At 36.8% G+C, this 20000-nt stretch overlaps 1 protein-coding gene across 2 annotated transcripts in view; it reads right to left on the minus strand.

Annotated features, from left to right (window-relative positions):
- LOC143033833 (major facilitator superfamily domain-containing protein 4A-like) overlaps positions 1-20000 on the minus strand; it is a 366188-nt gene that overhangs the window by 265820 nt on the left and 80368 nt on the right. The gene's annotated exons all lie outside the window — the stretch shown is intronic.

Here is a 20000-nt window from a genome sequence, read left to right on the forward strand (position 1 = left end):
TTTCTTCCAAACATCTACCGCTTGAGCAATAGTGCACTTGTCACTCTGTACCTCATCTAGAGCCTTTGCTATTGGCTGCAATCAATCCAGTAATTCCTCAGCCGATTGTTTTAGGCCTAAATTTGATACCTTCTTTCTTACTTCAGTATCAATAGCTTCCCTGTTGACTTCACAGATCTTCATTAGAATTAGCCAGTTATTTATATAGGCCTTGAGACAGTCTGACATTGTGTTCCACCTTGTGTCCTGGGGCATGAATAGACACTGAATACCTTCTTGCCGATACTTTGAAGCAGCATAATGATTATTTCTAAAATATTTAAATACATGGACCACGTGTTGTTTTACATTATCAATCTCAAGGTCATGAGCCAGTAGATTTAGTAGGTGTGCTGCACATCCGTATGTGAGAACGGTATGCTCAGGTTCACTCGATTCTTCCAAGACTTTTCTCATCTTGGTGGCATTTGCTGCATTGTCTGTCACAACACTTCCAATGTGACAACCAAAATCTTGTTCAGCCTTCTTGATCGAACTTTGTACAAGTTTTAGAAGATATTCAGCAGTGTGAGGTTTCCCTAATGAGTCTATTGTATCAGCTAAATAAATCTGACCAGTGGATGTTGTTAGAGTGACACATATTATGGGCTCATTATGGATGTCAGATCACCCATCAATTGAATGACATACATTTTCATTATTCAGGTCATCTGCACACTTTTTATATTCCTTTTCATACACAAGATCCAAGTACTTATCAACAATATATTTTCTGGATGGAGAAATATAACCTGGCCTCAGGTTCTGACCCATCTTGAGAAACTGAGGATGCTGAACAAGACGAAATGGTGATTTTGTAGCAAATATAATTCTTGCAACTTCTTTGTCGAGATTTTCCTTTTGAGAGGGTGAGGTTTTTATGATAAATCTGTCCAGAGATGTTGATGACTTTCTTTTAGATGAAAATGATTTAGCAGAAGTGGCGCCTGTGGAGGAGTCTGATAGTAACCTTTTTAATGGTGGAGTCAGGTTTGCAGATAATTCAAGTGGAGCCGATGATGAAGGGATTGGAGCTGTTGATACAGATCCTGAAATGGAAACAGAAAATTTTAGCATATTGCATAATTTATAAATGAATAAATAAATGAATGAATACAGTGTGATTTAGGCTACTTTTGAGTACAGTAGATATTTTTTTAGATAGTGATCATATTCACAAAAGCCACTAAATTATTTGGAAATAATTAACAGGATATGAAATAGGTGGGCTTGGAATTCACTCCACACAGGATTCAGTCCACTTTTAAATTCATTAAAAATAATGCGTTAGTTGGGTTAGGTTAGGCTAAATCCCTTTGGGCTGAATCCCATGTGGGCTGAATTCCAATGGAACCTATGAAATATATTACACAATGTTGAATGAAAAGAATAACAATCATCTAGGCCCCAAAGTTGAGTGGATACAGTATATTATAGTGATATAGTCATTACCCAAATTTAGAAGTAATGAAGTTGAAGTATCATCTCTTTAGGCCCTCACATTTTGCACATGCTGTCCATTGTTCACCATATTTATATAGTTGCGTATGAAAAGGGAGAAATGCACACAATATAAGTAAAATTATTTACCTGGGTCATCAATTTCTTCTGTATGATGTGGTTGACCTTGCCATTTATCTCTGTGAGATTTCAATCTTGACACAATGCTCTGTAGTTCCTGGCTGCAGTCTTTTCATTTAGCTCAATACTCTTTGCCAGAAGTTGTTGGTAGTTTTTCAAAATAATTCCAGACAGGATAATATTTTCTGCCTGATGGAACCACTCTGCCAGGTCTAGAAGACATCCTTCCTGGTTGATTCCAAAGCAGCAACTGACTCAGTGAGAAGCTGCTTACCTAGAACAAGTTTCAACAAGAATCTTGTTGAAACTTGTTGTGGGCTGCACAGTGATATATATACTACATGTAAGCTTATACCGTTCCTGTGTATACTTGTGGCAAGTCTATATAACACTGCTCCTTATATTGATATGCTAAAAATGTCCTTTAGCAACCAGATCGCATATCAGATAGCAATCCTACGAAATTTAAAATCTATAAAGAATCTATTGAAATCAAATAAATCTGATTTAGATAAAAAAAATATATTTTATATATATATATTTTTAAAAAGATAATAATAAAAAATAAAAAAATCGCCAACCCTGGTGTCCACTAACCTCATATAATAATACCTGTTAAGTCCGGCTAAAATTAGTATTTCAAAGCATAACAGTGCCTTAAAAATAGTTTCTTATTTCACTATAAAAGTTTATATTAACTTATACTGCATTGAATAAGTCAATAGTTGATATATTTGTCCTATATACAATGTTAGGTTTCTAGTTTTGATATATTTGTCCAATATAAAATGTTAGGTTACAAAGAAAGCTATGGCCTCCGCTTGCGGAGCCTGGAATCTGAGTGCGCACGTCCTGTGTAATAGTAGTCCTTGATATATATATATATATATACATATATATATATACATATATATATATATATATATATATATATATTCCTAAACAGAAATGTAGTAGCACATTTGTAAATGACACACAGGAAACCCACAGTCGGAGAAAATGAAGTTCGAATAAAGAAGATTCCTATATTTTTGGCTATCAACTCTGAAGAGGGTTACAGTTGATAGCCGAAATATAGGAATCTTCTTTATTCGAAATTTATTTTCTCCGACTGTGGGTTTCCTGTGTGTCATATATATATATATATATATATATATATATATATATATATATATATATATATATATATATATATATGTATATACATATATATATATATGTATTCCTAAACAGAAACGTAGTAGCACATTTGTAAATGACACACAGGAAACCCACAGTCGGAGAAAATAAACTTCGAATAAAGAAGATTCCTATAATTCGGCTATCAACTGTAGCCCTCTTCAGTGTTGATATATATATATGTATATATATATATGTGTATATATGTATATATATGTATATATGTATATATATGTATATATATATATGTGTGTGTGTATATATATGTATATATATGTATATATTGTTACGGGCGGCTGGTATGTGAAGAGACGTTACGTATAACGTCTAAGTGCTTAAGAACCAGCTCACTTCTAGAAGCCACTGTAGGACTGAACTATCTGGTCAGGGCCTAGATAATTCGTAAGACTAGAAGTAAAGGTAACAAAGAAGATTCCAGGAAAGGAATATTAAACTAGCGATAAAACTAGTAAACGAAATTATTAATGGAAAATATTTACAGGCAATCAACACAAAAGAGAATGGGCAGTAGGGTCAATGGGACCGTTACATGATTATAAGAATATGGAAATTATCGTTCAAATAAGAAACACAAGATACGTATACAATATGGTACTATCTAAGTACACAGAGATCAGGAACATGCATCAAAATAAGTAATAAGTACAAATATAAGTATAAGTAATGCAATGTATATCAGACACGTAATGTAGGCAAAAAGGGTGATCACTTCACACCAATCGTCTCATGAATCTAAACCTTCTAGTTTTTATCAAGAGATCAATATGTGGGAATATGACGACGAGTGAGCGAATACCACCGCTTATATACCATTGGACCGGAAGCGGGATACTTCCGGTTAAGGGTGCGGGTGAGGAGGAGGGTAAGTTAACACGTCAACATGGGTAGTTTTAGGAGCCTCGACTCGCTTGAACAATCTATTTATTTAGTAACTGTCAAATCTGTGCGCTCCGAACTATTCAGGATTTCGCTTGTCTGTTTGTTCTACAAGAGTGCGCACCTCTCTGCACGTAGGCAAGATTACATATAGTGGACGGGCGTTACTGCTTAACATTGTTACAATACATACATAGACAAGAAATATGAACATAGTTATGTAATACAAAGGAACACAATTCTATAACATAATTACACATATGACGTAATATCTAATATTACGTTACACCTCCACCGTTTGGGAAAGCTTTTCACTTTCTGTTGAAAAGCTATGTTCTAGAAAGGACGTCGGCTAAAACATTAAAGACGCCTTTTATATGATGAATTGTGAGATTAAAGGGTTGGAGAAATAAACTCCAACGTGTAAGTCTCGGATTCTTGTTTTTCATAGTCTGTAGGAACTTTAAGGGGTTGTGATCCGAATATACTTGAATGGTAGTTGAGGAACCCAGGTAGACTTCGAAGTGGATAAGGGCCTGGACCAAAGCGAGCGTCTCCTTCTCAATTGTTGAGTAGTTCTTCTGCGCAGGGGACAGCTTCTTGCTGTAGTAGGCGATAGCGTGAAGAACTTCATTGTGTTCTTGCAAGAGGGCGGCACCGATACCGGTGTCGCTGGCGTCGACTTGCAGAAGAAAGGGTCGTTGGAAATCGGGTGCCCTTAGAACTGGTGCGTTAGTGAGAAGGGACTTCAGGTTTTTGAAGGCCGTCTCACAGGTAGGTGTCCACACGAAGTCGTGGTCTTTTCTCAACAGGTCAGTCAATGGTTCTGCTACATCTGAAAAATTTGGACAAAAACGGCGATAATAGCCACTCATTCCAAGGAATCGACGTACCTCTCTACGATTAGTGGGTGTTGGTACATCATTGATGGCTTTTATCTTGGCGTCTATTGGAAACACTTGGGAATTTCCAACTTTAAATCCCAAATAGGGGACCTGTGTATGTCCGAAATCATATTTGGACAAATTGATGGTAAGGTTTGCTTGGTCTGCTCTATAAAAGAAATTATTTAGGTGTTCAATGTGTTCTGTCCAAGACTGACTAAATATTATCACATCATCTAGATAAGTTTTTACTCCTGGCAATCCTGCAACAAGATTACTTATCATTCTTTGGTAAGTGGCAGGGGCATTTTTAAGCCCAAATGGCATTGCTCTGAATTGGAACAATCCCTCTTCCGTAATGAAAGCGGTAACTTCTCTTGAGCGAGGGTGTACAGGGATTTGATAGTATCCCCTTAACATATCCAACTTGGATACATACTTGGCAGTTCCTAGACTGTCTATGATATCATCTATCCTAGGGATAGGAAAAGCATCGGCCTTAGTATGGGCATTGATTTTCCTGTAGTCAATGCACAGGCGATAAGAATTGTCAGATTTAGGGACAAGAATGCAAGGAGATGCCCAAGGACTACTGGAGGGTTCAATTATTCCCTGTTGAAACAGAGTGTTTATTTCTGCTTTTATGAACTCCTTCTTTTTTGGATTGACTCTATAAGGGGCTTGTTTGATAGCCCTTGGCGAGTCTAGAATTATTTCATGTTCTATCAAAGAAGTGAATCTTGGGGAATCTAGAAATAATTTTGGAAAACTTCTTAAGAGAGAAAGAATGTCTTTACCTTGTTTCTCAGATAAGTGTCCTACTTTTATCTGAAGATTTTGTAGTATCTGAGAGTTTTCCAAGGGAATCTCAGGAGGATTAGGCAGGTTATCAGGATGCTCCTCCGATTCTATTGTGGTAGAGCTGTAAATTGGAATTGGATCTCTGGAATGATAAGGTTTTAAGGTATTTATGTGACAGAGACGGGAACTCTTTCTTCTGTCTGGAGTTTTGATTATGTAGTTGAGATCACTGGCTCTGGACAAGACTTCATAGGGTCCTTTGTATTTAGCCTGCAATGGATCTCCTGGTATGGGAAGATAAAGTAACACTTGATCTCCTGGAGAGAAAGTTCTAAGTTTAGAATTTTTATCATACCGACCTTTCATTACTCGTTGAGCATTCGCCAAGTTCTCTCTTGCCAACTTCCAAGCTTCTAACAACTTCTCGGTGACCTGGGACACGTATTTCAAAGAAGGAACAGGTGGTTCTTCTTTCATCCATTGTTCATGAAGTATCTTTAGGGGACCACGGACTTCATGACCGAAGACTAATTCTGACGGGCTGAATCCAAGGCTTTCTTGAATTGTTGTTCGGGTGGCGAACAACAAAAAGGGCAGTCCGTCTTCCCAATTTCGAGTGTTCTCAGCACAGAAGATTCTTAACATTGTCTTGAGCGTTTGGTGAAAGCGCTCTAGAGCACCTTGTGATTGAGGATGATAGGCGGAGGAAGTTACATGATTTATACCTAGTTTTACAAGAGTTTCTCTAAACTTGTTGGAAAGAAAATTACTTCCTTGATCACTTTGAATGTTCTTAGGAAATCCTACCATAGTGAAATATTTCAACATTTCTCTGATTATGTTTTGAGCTTTAATATTTTTCAAAGGAATTGCTTCTGGAAAACGAGTGCTCATACACATGATTGTGAGAATGTACTGATTTCCTTTACTTGAAGGAGGTAAAGGTCCTACACAGTCAATAAGAACTTTTTTAAATGGCTCTTCCATTACAGGAATGGGATGGAGTGGAGCTTCTACAATTTTCTGGTTGGGCTTACCTACAAGTTGACATGTATGACACGTTTTACAATATTGGGCAACATCTTTGACAACCGTGGGCCAATGGAAATGTTGGGTTATGTTGAACAAGGTCTTTCTTACCCCTAAGTGACCTGCTAAGGGAGTATCATGAGCCAATCTTAGAACATTATTCCTGAAACCAAGAGGGAGGACTATTTGATTCCTTACTTGCCATGGCTGATCAGCGGTTGCGGTGGATGCTCTCCATTTTCGCATTAGGACTCCGTTTTCTATATAGAAACCTCGTGACATATTTTCAACTTCTCCTGAAGATGAAACAATCTCGTACAAATTTTTAAGAGAAGGATCTGACTTCTGTTCTTTGATTAATTCTGCTCTAGATAGAGAAACTGGTGAAGAAGAAGATGGGTCAGTTTGGGAGAATAGGGATTCTAAATTATAAGTCTCCTCTTCAGATTTCTTGTACTGAGATCTGGTTACAGCACAAGCGGGAAACAACTGTAAGTTATCTGAAGGTTCTACTGAGGTCTTAGGGTTATTTGTTATTAAGGGAGAAATGACTTTGCTTCCAGCGATGTCATTGGCCAACAATAAGGATATTCCTACTATGGGAAGAGAGTCTACTACTGCTACTTTAACCATTCCGGTTGTTAAATCAGACCGCAAGAAAACATTATGTAATGGACATTTTACAATTCCTCCAACTCCTTCTATCAATATATCATAACCTGTATATGACTCACCCAGATTCTGCAAGACAGAATTTAAAATCAGACTTTGCTTTGCTCCTGTGTCTCGGAGTATGGAAATAGGATATTGTTGTGAACTACTACTATGAGATATAGTTCCTGAAGATACAAATGGTTTGAAACAAGGATCATGATTTGATGAGGGGGGTTCTACATTACTTGACAATACCGGCTTCTTTGGTAGTTTATCCTGAATAGAGGATTTTGAATCATCTGATTTTATATTACTTACAAGAGTTGGTGTCTTATTGGAGAATGAGGGTGTCAGTCTCTTTCTGCAATTAGAAATGTGATGGCCAACCTGTTTACAATATGAACAAGTTACAGGGGGATTAGTCTTAAACCTTTCCATTCTTTGTCAAGGTTGGTTTGGAGGATATTGATTGAAATCAGACCTGTAACTGAAATGTGATGGGCTAGACTGATTTTCAAAGTGTTTCTTTGGGGACCAAGGATCAGAGTATTTTGTTGAATCTGGATTATATGACTTTGACTTTTGGGATTCCATTTGTCTTGACTTAGGTTTATGATTTAGTGTGAACTCATCAGCCAATACAGCAGCTTTAGTTAAAGTTTCGGGAACATGATCATCTATAAAAATCCTAAGATCTGTCTCTAAGGTATTCTTAAACTGCTCCAATAAAATCAACTGTTTAAGTCTATCTAAGGTGTCCGTTTCACTAGCCAAACACCACCTATTGAATAACCTCTCTTGTTGAGCCGCATATTCTACGTATGTTAACTGAGGTGTCTTCCTATAATTACGGAATTTCTGTCTATAGGCCTCTGGTATTAGTTCATAAGCTTTTAAAATACAAGCTTTCATATTATCATACTCGCTTTCTGCTTCTGAAAGAGAAGTATAAATTTGCTGAGCCTTACCCTTAAATTGTGTTTGAATGATTAATGGCCAATTTTCTTTAGGGATTTGTAACTGTTGCGCCAATTTTTCCCACTGAAGAAAGAAAATTTCTGGCTCTCCTTCTGAAAATATGGGTAAAAGTTTTACATACTTGGAAATATCTATATGACCTTCCTGAACTACGGGTCGTCTATCAACAATCCTAGCTTCTACTTCTGCCTTCTTTAATTCTAACTCTGCCAATTTGACTTTAGTTTCGTTCTCTCTTTCTATTTGTTTCACTTTAGCTTCCTCTTCTCTAGCTCTAAATTCTGCCTCAATTTGCATTTGTTTCAGTTTAGTTTCCTCCTCTTTAGCTACTTGTTTCGCTTTAGCTTCCTCTTCTCTAGCTCTAAATTCTGCCTCAATTTGCATTTGTTTTAGTTTAGTTTCCTCCTCTTTAGCTTTAAATTCTGCCTCAATTTGCATTTGTTTCAGTTTAGTTTCCTCCTCTTTAGCTTTAAATTCTGCCTCAATTTGCATTTGTTTCAGTTTAGTTTCCTCCTCTTTAGCTTTAAATTCTGCCTCAATTTGCATTTGTTTCAATTTAGCTTCCTCCTCAAAATCTACTCTCCTGACCTTTAATTCAATCTCCTTAATCTTAAGTTCGGTTAGTCGTGCCTCCATTTCTAACCTATTTGAAGGAATTTGTATAGCTGTAATCTCTTCTGGAGATAATATCTCATCTTCGATCAGATTTTCAACAAGTTCCTGAAGTATTTTTTTCTTTCGCAAACTTGTATCAATGTCTACTCCAAAGTGCTTGCCTATTTCTATCAAAGTGTCTTTAGTTTGTTTCTTTAAGAAACTTACCTTGGGATTTTGAACGAATTCTTGAACTATATCATCCATCTCTATAAGAATGTGTTAAATACCTGATCCAATATCCTTGGCAAGGGTCGCCACTTTGTTACGGGCGGCTGGTATGTGAAGAGACGTTACGTATAACGTCTAAGTGCTTAAGAACCAGCTCACTTCTAGAAGCCACTGTAGGACTGAACTATCTGGTCAGGGCCTAGATAATTCGTAAGACTAGAAGTAAAGGTAACAAAGAAGATTCCAGGAAAGGAATATTAAACTAGCGATAAAACTAGTAAACGAAATTATTAATGGAAAATATTTACAGGCAATCAACACAAAAGAGAATGGGCAGTAGGGTCAATGGGACCGTTACATGATTATAAGAATATGGAAATTATCGTTCAAATAAGAAACACAAGATACGTATACAATATGGTACTATCTAAGTACACAGAGATCAGGAACATGCATCAAAATAAGTAATAAGTACAAATATAAGTATAAGTAATGCAATGTATATCAGACACGTAATGTAGGCAAAAAGGGTGATCACTTCACACCAATCGTCTCATGAATCTAAACCTTCTAGTTTTTATCAAGAGATCAATATGTGGGAATATGACGACGAGTGAGCGAATACCACCGCTTATATACCATTGGACCGGAAGCGGGATACTTCCGGTTAAGGGTGCGGGTGAGGAGGAGGGTAAGTTAACACGTCAACATGGGTAGTTTTAGGAGCCTCGACTCGCTTGAACAATCTATTTATTTAGTAACTGTCAAATCTGTGCGCTCCGAACTATTCAGGATTTCGCTTGTCTGTTTGTTCTACAAGAGTGCGCACCTCTCTGCACGTAGGCAAGATTACATATAGTGGACGGGCGTTACTGCTTAACATTGTTACAATACATACATAGACAAGAAATATGAACATAGTTATGTAATACAAAGGAACACAATTCTATAACATAATTACACATATGACGTAATATCTAATATTACGTTACAATATATATATATATTACATATGTATCATGTATGTATGTGTATTATATATATATATATATATATATATATTATATAATATACAGGGTGTTCCAAAAAATTTGACGTCATTTTAAATGCCAATATCTAGGAAACTACTCAGTGCATCTCAATGAAACTGCACAAACTTTATGTTGAACATCATAAGTTTTATTAGTTGACATTTCAAAGAAAAAAACAAAGATTTGTAGATTCTATGACCGATTTCACAAGTTTCACAAATGTTCAATATGAGCGCCGCCTGTGACTGCACACGTCAAGTCGGTACTCAAACTCGTGCCAAACACGCTGCACCATGTCTTTGGTAACATTCTCCAGTACGGCAGTGATTCTTCAACGTTAGCAGGAAGAGGGGGGACATAGACGAGTGACTGTGACTGTGACTGTGTTTGAGCATATTCCAACACGCAAAATGACTTTTCTTTTGAAGTGAACGGCATTTCTCAATCTGAAAAGAGATAAATGTCAAACATTAAACATAAAATCTTGAACTGTTTCTATGCAAGCTGTGAAAATTTGAGGTCGTTTCAACAACAATTGCCAAAATTATTGGCCTGCAAAATGACGTCAATTTTTTTTGGAACACCCTGTATATACATACATATATATATATATATATATATATATATTATATATATAATATATTGTATACTATATATATATATATTACATATATATACATATATGTATATATATATACATATACTATATATATATATGTATATATATATTATATATATACATATATCATATATATATGTATACACACATATATATATATATATAAATATATATATATATATATATATATATATATCTTTTCAACCACAAATCACTTTTAATTCCATGCCATTGCAGTCGAGACTGAGAGTCGCTCGAAGGAGGCATACGTTGGAAATTGAAACGTGGTCGAGCCGAGGACTCAAACTCAGCTCACCCGTGACAAAGCGGCAGTGACTTAGACCAATACGCTATCAAGAGAGATATAAGTTGAGTACAACTTTCTTATATTTGTATGCTTGAGTGACATACATATACAAGAAATATTGCGTTCAACCCACCTCCGCCATGATAGTGTAGTCGCTAGTATGTGCACGTGGGGAGGTTTATACATACACTGAATGGTTCCCAGTGAACAGATTAATATCTTTTCAACCACAAATCACTTTTAATTCCATGCCATCGCAGTCAAGACTGAGAGTCACTCCAAACCACAAACTTGGGTATGCTTTTGAGAATGTTAAAACACACAAGCCTGGAAACCCCCTCCGCCCTATCATCAGCCAAACACCTACAGTTACCTACAAACTTGCCAAACGCCTTAACTCCCTAATAACCCCATACATCCCAACCTCCTACAGCTTAAAATCTTCGCAGGAATTCCTCACCATCCTTGAATCCTCCCAACCAGTAGGGGTCATAGCCTCATTAGATGTCGAGAATCTGTTCACAAATGTGCCAGTAAAAGAGACTATTGACCTCATCTGCCAGAGTATCTACCACAAGCCCAACTCAACACCCCTCGCCGTCCCTGAAGCAATCCTCCGAGAACTCCTTGAAATCTGCACGATGGAAGCCCCCTTCTACGGTCCAGATGGGAAAATGCGCGAACAGGTAGGCGGCGTGGCAATGGGATCCCCCCTTGGGCCACTCTTCGCCAACTTCTATATGGGATCCATCGAAGAGAAAATCTTCAACGGCCATCCTGACATGAAGCCCTGCATCTACGCCCGGTATGTTGACGACATCTTTATTAGCGCAAAAGATTACCAATCAGTAACTCAACTCTCACACACGTTAAAGAAACATTCAACCCTCAATTACACCTATGAACACCAACACAACGATGGCACCCTCCCCTTCTTAGACATACTTGTAGGCACAGCTTCAGACCGATTCACGACTGAAGTCTACGTCAAAGACACTAACCTCGGTTTCTGTCTTAACGGCAGTAGCGAATGCCCAGAACGCTACAAGCAAAGCATCATCCGATCACTAGTGTACCGAGCCTTTTCCCACAGCAGTACATGGAAAACTACGAATAACGAACTCCAACGTATAACAACACTACTCGTCAACAACGGCTATTCACAGCACTCCATCGAATCCATCATCAAAAACAAGATGAACTCCTTTACCGCCCAACCAACACCCACAAACACCAATATAACAACACTGGATCTGTACTACAAAGGACATATGAACACCGGCTACAAAGAAGACGAAAGAACACTACAAGAAGTCAACGTCGTGTATAAGTTTGATTGCCCTGTCGGTGATTGTCAGCACCGCACCTCCTCATACATTGGCATGACCTCTATGACCCTCTCCAAAAGACTCACATACCACCTCCAGAATGGCGCCATCAAAACACACATGACAAAAGAACACAAAACCACCATCACCAGACAAACACTAAACATACATACATACATATACCAAGTCTTTTCCCCCCTTACAAGGGGGGTAGCCAAAAAGGAAAAGGCATAGAATCATTCCCACCCATTCCATCCCTGAATACACTTCACACCCCTCCACCCTCCCACTCATCTTAGCACCTCCTGGATGACAGGTCATCCCTGCACCTTGTCCACTGCCCTGGGTCAGAAGTAGTGTTGCAAGACACAGCACATCCACAGCAAGGCCGCTTCATTAAATCGGCGACCCCCCCTCTCCGTCCCCCCATGCATAAAAGGAGAAGACGGGGAGAAATCCCTTCGGGCTGCGTCAAAATTTGCTCACACATACTACCTCACCCCCCATCCCCCCGCCCATTCCACCTCATGCATCACAACATCATCCATATACAACAATTCTCCATTCACCCCTGTCTTCTGTCCTCTCCCGTCCTTCCTCAACAGACATTCCCCTCTTCCCCAAAGCCCCCTTCACCCCATCCATCCACCTCATCCTAGGGCTTCCCTTCATGTTCACTCCCTCAACATCTGCCTTCCATACCACTTTTACTAGTCTTTCTTCACTCATTCTTTCCATGTGTCCAAACCATCCTAATACTCTTTCATCAACCCTATCTCCCAACTCCCATTCCACCCCTGTTCTCCTCCTCACCTCCTCATTTCTCACTCTATCCAGCTTAGTAACCCCCATCATACTTCTCAGACACCTCATCTCAAACATATTCAAACTCCTTCTCTCTTCTTTTCTTATGTTCCATGTTTCTGCCCCATACAGTATTGTTGGCACAATCACTCCTTCATATAGTCTCCTCTTAGCATCCATTCCCCGTCTGGGGTATTGGCTGCATGTTATTGTGGCAAAGTGGCATGCAGTTGATACTTTAGGGTCTATATGGGGCGCCCCTACGGACCAGAGTCACACATAATTTTGGCAGTGATAGAGGAAAACTCTGTTCATAGAGAAATGATGACACTTTTATCTACGACTGTCCCTCCGTGATGCTGTCCCCCAACCCCTTGTTACTGTCCTGTACAATTTCTCTGAATATTCATTTCCTTTTCCGCCTACCTTCCCTGTGGTGGGGGAAAAGAATACCGCCACCAAGTATTTCCACTTGGATCGTAAGAGGGGAGAAGAAAGGGACGGGGATTGGGACTAGGCATCCTTCTCCTAGTAGCCCCACAGGGGACATACGTAAAAGAAAAAGCAAAAACACTAAACGAAAACAATAAAATAATCTACAAAGCTCACGACCCCCTTCGCCTTAAGATGGCCGAAGCAGTGAACATATACATCGAAAAAACTTCCATTAACATACAACTCATGCCCACAACCACACTCCCAGGCAGTAGACGCACATAACACAAACAATAACACCCCTTTCCACAATCCACAAGGAAGTTTCTACTTCCACGTACGCAGCGCTACGGATCACGGCTATTGGAAATGAACTCTCCCAGTGTTCGGCCAATGTACAGCCTATATATAAACCTATGTATTCAACCATTGTAACTCCCTCCCTGAGTATGACCGAGAAATGTCGAAATACGTATTGGAGAAATTAAAAAAGAGAAAACCGCACCAAATGTCTTTTGGACACCTTCTCAGCTATTTGGAACCAGCACAGAAACTTGTTGCACGAGAGAAATTAAAGCTTCAATATAAACTCAACAACGCCATTGTCGCTGTAGACTTCTTGAAATCATGTACAGTATATGTATATATATATATATACATATATATATAATGTATATATATATATATATATATATATATATATATATATATATATACAGTATATATTGCAGAAACCACAGGAAAAATAAAGTCGGAATACTAAACGTTTTCGTCTGTTACATCCTCAGAGTACAAGAGAAATAGAACACAATATTTATACACAAATAAGAAAACTGGGGAAGGTTATAGCCACATAAAACCTCCGGAATATACATACACACACATTCATATACACATGGAAATAATAATAGTAATAGTAAAACAGTAAATACAGACGAGCATAACCATGTGGCCGAAACGTCCACAGGACATCTGGCACAATTAGGAGCCATGGTACTGCTTTAATATCCTATTAATTATTAAATTATCTAGTTTAAATAAACCTAAACTCAAGTTGATATTATTATCAAAATTGCTCCTTATAAAACTGGATTCAATGATGTTCCTTTCTAAAACAGAATTACAAACATTTTCTTTAACATTGTCCCAGCCAATACTATGGTTTGTGTCCCTTACATGGACAAAAACCCCACTAGACATTATTTCCATGTGTATATGAATGTGTGTGTATGTATATTCCAAAGGTTTTATGTGGTTATACCTTTCCCAAGTTTTCTTATTTCTGTATAAATATTGTGTTCTATTTCTCTTTCTTGTACTCTGAGGATGTCGTAATAGACGAAAACGTATAGTATTCCGACTTTATTTTCCCTGTGGTTTTTGCAATATCATTTAGTCACGCGTTATTGTGATTATTTTTGCAATATGTATATATATATATATATATATATATATATATATATATATATATATAAATATATATATATATATATATATATATATATATATTCGTCATTCCTGCAAACTTCTCGATCTCGTCTCTCCACCTTCTGTCTGATCTCCCTCTTCCACGCTTCCTATCTCGCGGCGTCCACTCAGTAACACACTTGCTCCATCGCTCATCAGTCATTCGCACTAACTTACCTGCCCAATTCCACTTCCCCTTTTTACTGCCTTCACATTATATTTCACTCTAGTCTGCTTTCTCACCCAACTTGCTCTCTTTCGGTCTCTCAGTGTTATTCCCATCATTGATCTCTCTATTCTCCTCCGTGCAGTCCTTAGTTTTGTTTCCATTGTCTTCGTTAGTTTCCAAGTCTCACACCCGTAGATTATTGCTGGCAGAATGCAGTGATTGTAAACTTTACGTTTCAAACATAAAGGTAGAGAGCCTCTCAGGATTCTATTATACTTACCAAACACTTTCCAACCCATTGTAATGCGTCTTTTTATTTCATTATCATGATCTTTCGTCACTTTCACCATCTGGCATAAATAATTATACTCTTCTACTTCTTCAAGACTCTCACTATCAATTACAATCTCTTTATTTTGAACTTTATGTTGAACATTACTTTGGTTTTACTCTTATTAATTTTTAAACCTACTTTGAGACTTTCCTTGTTTAGATCACTCAGCATATCTTGCAAGTCACCTATCCAAGAGTTGACACCTTGACGTGGTGGATAGTCTTGAAAATCTAAATGACTACAAAAGCTATGTCGATAGAGAGAAAATCTCTGCTGGGTCACCCATATCGAACAGGTTTTGTAAGAAAGATCAGACAAAAAGCAGCTCACACGCACAGTCGCAGGACCCACTACTAACTGGCACGTTTCTGATGGCAAACAGGGAAATTCCTCATACATATATGGGGTACAGTAATAATGACGTGGACCATTGGGCACCATATATATATATATATATATATATATATATATATATATATATATATATATTTATATATATATAAATATATATATATATATATATATATATATATATATATATATATTCTTAAGTGGTTACCTTGCATTTATAAAACACACGTTCCTAGTGTTCTTATTGCATATATATGTATGTATGTATGTATATATATATATATATATATATATATATATATATATATATATATATGTAGAGACATTGGGACAAATTATGGGAAAGGTGGAGGGGGAAACACGGGTCTTTATCTGATTATCGAGTTTATTCCTGACCGGTTTCGCTTACAATAGCTTCTTCAGAGGAGTGTTACTCTGGGTCGAAGTTGGCGGTGTATATAGTGAGTCAGGCCCACGTTCCCTCCTTGTGGAGTGGTTGGTGGCTGGTTCCAGTACATGTCAAACAGCACCGGTACAATATGATACAATAATAGTAATATAATAGTAATACAACACAACACGATCTATGATACAATATACAATATAAATTATAATATATAATATAATATACCAAATCATATCATGGTATATCACATTATAATACAACATAATAATTAGCATAATAATTAGCATCAGACATAACACGGTGACAAAATATCACGATGACATTTATTTTCATATTTATTCTTATTGATTATGTATCGATGCTAATTATTATGTTGTATTATAATGTGATATACCATGATATGATTTGGTATATTATATTATATATTATAATTTATATTGTATATTGTATCATAGATCGTGTTGTGTTGTATTACTATTATATTACTATTATTGTATCATATTGTACCGGTGCTGTTTGACATGTACTGGAACCAGCCACCAACCACTCCACAAGGAGGGAACGTGGGCCTGACTCACTATATACACCGCCAACTTCGACCCAGAGTAACACTCCTCTGAAGAAGCTATTGTAAGCGAAACCGGTCAGGAATAAACTCGATAATCAGATAAAGACCCGTGTTTCCCCCTCCACCTTTCCCATATATATATATATATATATATATATATATATATATATATATATATATATATATATATGTATATATATATATATATATATATATAAACGGCGATTTCATTTAGATGAGGGTGAGACTCCGTGCACAAGAGCCGAGGTGAAACCAATCCACATTATCCTCCCATAGATTTATGCATGAGAAATAACATGAAGATTATGAATGGCTTTTTTAAACATAAAGATGAACATAGGTATACAAGATACAGACGGAACCAGTTAACCGATCAGTTTGACCAAAGGTCCATTATTAACTACATGCTGACATCAGATAAAAGATTATTCAATAGGTGATTCGCTAAATTCAGATCACATACTTCTAATTGGAGATTTAAATATTAAGAAGATAAAACAAAGACAAATACAAAAGAGAAAAGTCATCAAAGTTCAATTATTAAAAGATGCTGAAACATAAGACAATTATTAGATAGTAGTAGATGAGAAAATTAATCTCAGAGAGGAAGCAGCTGAGGATTGGGAAGATCTGCGGGAAACAAAGGTGTAGCAGAAGAAACGTTAAGAACAAAAATGATAGGAGGAAGTAAGAAAAGACATACACCATGGTGGACAGAGGAAGTAAAGTGTGCAGTAAAAGAGAAAGTGAAGGCACTAAGAAAGTGGTTGAGACATAAAACACCTGAAACAAAAACAGAGTATGTCACATCAAGAAATAAGGCAGAAGAAGTGAAGAGAACAGCACAAAAAAAATGTTTGGAAGAAGTTAGGAGAGACAATAGAACAAGATCTAAAAGGTAGTAATAAGAAAATCTTTGGATTAGCAAAATCATATAGGAAAGATAAGAGTATGGTGCATAACATTAAAGATGACAAAAGTAATGTTATTGTAGAACCCAACAAGATAAACGAGAAATGGCAGAGTTATTTTAAAAACCTACTGAATGTGGGAGGTAAAGACATAGATGAAGGTATACAGAACGAAGATGATGTTAAAGAGAGACAAGACGAAGATGATGAAATAACAAGAAACGAGCTAGAAGAAGTCCTGAAGAAGATGAAAAACGATAAAGCACCGGGATGTGATGCCTTACCTATCGAGCTGATAAAGGAGGGAAGTGATGCCCTAAAAGAGAAGATATTGACAATATTAAACAAAGCCTGTAGAGAAGAAACCATTCCACAAAGTTGGGGCAAGACCATTATACTACCGGTCTATAAAGGTAAAGGCGACTCAGGTTTCTGTGGTAATTACAGAGGTATCTCTCTCATCAATCAAGTAGCTAAACTTTATGAAAGAATCCTAGAAAAGAGAGCAAGAACAGTGATAGAGCCGAAGCTAGGAGAAGAACAGTTTGGATATAGAAAAGATAGAAGTACATCTGACCCCATTTTTATTTTAAGAATGGTCATGGAAAAATGTTGGGAGTATAAAAAAAATTGTATTGTGTTTTTATAGACTTAGCAAAAACATTTGACTCCGTTCCAAGAAACAAATTATGAAAATGTTTAGTGGAGGAGTATGAAATGACAAGCAAACTGCAGAAAGCCATAGAAAGTACATATAAGGTTTGATATAACAACAGGAGTGAAACAAGGAAGTGTGTTGTCCCCTTTATTATTCATAGCATATATGGATAGCATTATCAAAAAGTATAAAAAGAGAATAAGAGATCAAGGAGAAGGGGATGGAGATATACTAGTGTATGCAGATGACATTGCCTGCTGGAGTAACGACAGATTACAGTTAGAAAGAGCTCTAAATTGTTGGAAAAGATGCTTTAATGAGGCGGGGCTAGGCATTGATACTCAGGAGCCTAAAATACTAACCACCACAAAAGAAAATTATGACATTGCAGAAATAATGATTGAAAATGAAAATTCCTAAAGAAGCACAGTATGTTAAGTATCTGGGAAGCGTATTTACAAAATATGGATGCAAGAATAGAGAAGAGATAACTGAAAGAATATCAAAGTATAGTAGAGGTGTCTGTGCCTTATACCCTATCCTATAAGATATAAATGTACCTACGGAGGCAAAGAAAACTATTTTTGAATCAGTTTTGGTACCGATTTTAATGTATGCTGCTGAAAGCTGGACATTAACATCAAGAGACTGGAGCAAAATTCAGTCGGCAGAAATGAAAACGTTAAGAGCAATAGTAAATAAAACCAAAAGAGATCGTATTAGAAATGATGAAATAAGAGAAATGATTGGAATAACATCAATTAGAAGCAAAATAGAAAAGGCACAACTAAGGTGGCTTGGGCACGTGGAGAGAATGGATGAAGAGAGAATTACAAAGAAAAGATGGAACTGGAGACCAGAAGGTAGCAGATCTAGAGGTAGACCGAAGAAAAGATGGAAAGATGGAGTTGAAGAAATCCTAAAGGCAAATGGATTAGGAAAAATAGAGGATTTGAGGGAAGAGGGAATTTTTTTTAGGACAATCTGAAGAAGTGTGCTGGCCCGACTGACAGGCTAAAAGCCTACCTGGGAGCAGAAGTAAGAAATAAGAAGTAAGTAATAAATTATAAACAAAGAAAAATATGTAAGTAATGAGAGATAGGTATAAATAATAACCTATAATAACTAATAAACAAACAACAAATAACAATTAAGAATACCAAAAATTAATAACATATTGGGCCCAGTGAGGACTAAGAGTTGAGAGTTGTAGAGTTGAGAGTTGCTGGTGTGAACACCGACGACTCTGACTCTTTATTTTAAACCATGGCAACCAAAATATCCCAATTACCATAGATATCTGTCTATCTTTATTTCATTACTTTGTATTTTTCTCATCAGTGCTGACTTCCATATTAGGCTGATACCAAGTATAAGAAAAGAATACATAAACCTAGATAAACAAAAATACATTAATTGCAACGGATATTTGTTGCGTATGTTTCATAAACAAAAGACAGTAGCACACACCGGTGATATATAAACAACGGTTATGAAATATGTGACTGCACAGTTAATGATTCTTTTTTTATAAATGAGAGTAAATCTAATTTCTTAAACCTTCATTATCCCCCAAAATTGCCCAATTTGCACTACTTGGAGGTAAATTGCTCCCCGATCTTTTCTCGATGCTATATTCACTTGCAGAAAGAAAAATGATAATAAGTAAATAAATGAAAATATAGATAACTCAATAAATAAGTAAATAATAAAAGGAGATATAT

Source organism: Oratosquilla oratoria, chromosome 16, assembly GCF_046742065.1.
Source record: "Oratosquilla oratoria isolate Oo_2021 chromosome 16, ASM4674206v1, whole genome shotgun sequence".
NCBI classification, from domain to species: domain Eukaryota; kingdom Metazoa; phylum Arthropoda; class Malacostraca; order Stomatopoda; family Squillidae; genus Oratosquilla; species Oratosquilla oratoria.